The sequence below is a fragment of the Schistocerca cancellata genome, unplaced genomic scaffold (assembly GCF_023864275.1).
Source record: "Schistocerca cancellata isolate TAMUIC-IGC-003103 unplaced genomic scaffold, iqSchCanc2.1 HiC_scaffold_838, whole genome shotgun sequence".
Taxonomy (NCBI): Eukaryota; Metazoa; Arthropoda; class Insecta; order Orthoptera; family Acrididae; genus Schistocerca; species Schistocerca cancellata.
In genome coordinates this window covers 182501-185000 of record NW_026046849.1, presented here as the reverse complement: position 1 = coordinate 185000, position 2500 = coordinate 182501, and positions in this window count along the sequence as shown.

Here is a 2500-nt window from a genome sequence, read left to right as displayed (position 1 = left end):
ACCTATGTCACCTTAACCTAACCTATGTCACCTTAACCTAACCTATGTCACCTTAACCTAACCTATGTCACCTTAACCTAACCTATGTCACCTTAACCTAACCTATGTCACCTTAACCTAACCTATGTCACCTTAACCTAACCTATGTCACCTTAACCTAACCTATGTCACCTTAACCTAACCTATGTCACCTTAACCTAACCTATGTCACCTTAACCTAACCTATGTCACCTTAACCTAACCTATGTCACCTTAACCTAACCTATGTCACCTTAACCTAACCTATGTCACCTTAACCTAACCTATGTCACCTTAACCTAACCTATGTCACCTTAACCTAACCTATGTCACCTTAACCTAACCTATGTCACCTTAACCTAACCTATGTCACCTTAACCTAACCCATCTTGCACCCTAACCTAACCTATGTTGCACCTTAACCTAACCTATGTCGCACCTTAACCTAACCTATTTTGCACCGTTACCTAACTCAATATGCACCGCAATGTAACTCAATATGCACCGCAATGTAACGCAATTTGTACCGCAATTTGTACCGCAATGTAATGCAATTTGTACCGCAATGTAATGCAATTTGTACCGCAATGTAATGCAATTTGTACCGCAATGTAATGCAATTTGTACCGCAATGTAATGCAATTTGTGCCGCAATCTACCCCAAGTTGTGCCGCAATCTACCCCAAGTTGTGCCGCAATCTACCCCAAGTTGTGCCGCAATCTACCCCACGTCGTGCCCCAACGTGACCCACGTCGTGCCCCAACGTGACCCAGGTTGTGCCCCAACGTGACCCAGGTTGTGCCCGAACCTGACCCAGGTTGTGCCCGAACCTGACCCAGGTTGTGCCCGAACCTGACCCAGGTTGTGCCCGAACCTGACCCAGGTTGTGCCCGAACCTGACCCAGGTTGTGCCCGAACCTGACCCAGGTTGTGCCCGAACCTGACCCAGGTTGTGCCCGAACCTGACCCAGGTTGTGCCCGAACCTGACCCAGGTTGTGCCCGAACCTGACCCAGGTTGTGCCCGAACCTGACCCAGGTTGTGCCTTAACCTGACCCAGGTTGTGCCTTAACCTGACCCAGGTTGTGCCTTAACCTGACCCAGGTTGTGCCTTAACCTGACCCAGGTTGTGCCTTAACCTGACCCAGGTTGTGCCTTAACCTGACCCAGGTTGTGCCTTAACCTGACCCAGGTTGTGCCTTAACCTGACCCAGGTTGTGCCTTAACCTGACCCAGGTTGTGCCTTAACCTGACCCAGGTTGTGCCTTACCCTGCTCTGTAATTGGCATATGACACGTTACATTAATGTATTGTTGTCCAACCGCAACCCGCTCAGAATAGTTCGCGACTCGCACTCCCCGGTCTCATGTGTATCGTTTCATGTTCAACACGTCGCAAGTGTTGCTTCCTTTTTACATGCTCACGCTATACACTGTAATGTGGACGCCAGCAGGACGTACATCGCCCCCCCCCCCACCCTTCCCCCTTCCCCCTGCCTTCGCAAGCTGGTCGGTCAGGTGCATGCCGAAGCACTCAGTCTACGTCGTGTTCTGTCCTGTGTCCACTGTCCGCCGATGTACGCCTAACCCACACACTGTACTGCACAGCGGTCCTCATGTACTGAATGATACACTCTGGCACATGTGTGACCGTACAAAGACTGCGGTGAACCATACCGTCCAGATGTTGTGCACACAGCTACGTGTCATCTCGCCATAACAGCTGCATTGCAGTGTGGTACGCCATAGAGACGTGTGGGAGTAATGGACGCGGTGGATGGCGATCAGCATGAGCCGTCTGTTCATGTAGTGGCGCGTGTATGCAGACGTAGTAGTCTCTTCTCACACAATGTGATAGCACGGTGCCCCGCGTTCCACATCTGCGACATGCTACAGAGGCCGGTTGACAGTTGGTCGCGCAATGGACATCGCATACGTACGGGGGCACCTTCCACGTGCCCTCTAGTTGGGCACATTTTGTTGCGTGGATGTGAGCGGACGTATTGTGTCTTGACACCTGACAGGCAGGCATGCAATAATAGTTGACTTTGCAAACGGGGATGGACGTGTACGTTTACTGGTGACGTTACGCAAATGAACAACTGGTAACCCGTTGTGGTGCGGTTGTCCTTGCTGGAGGTACATCTGTGAGGGCAACGATCGGTACAGCTACGAAGCGGTCCCCACCATACCAACGAACGTGAATGTGAATCTGGGTGTGAAGCGATACGCGGCTGTGGGTGGGTGGGACTGTCCCCGGCCGGTGAGGGGGGGCCGCCCGGCGTGCTGGCCGCGCGGTGCGTGGGCGCACGCGCTACAGCCGGCTGGTGGGGGCGCCCAGTGGCAGGCGCGCCGGCCGACGGACGCGGCAGGCGGCGCAGCTGCGCGCCGGGGCACCCTGCGCGCGGCGCCGTGCAGCCAAAGTGGGTCCTCGCCGGCCCGGTGCGAAGCGCGGTGGACATCTGCAGTGTGCTGGTCCGATT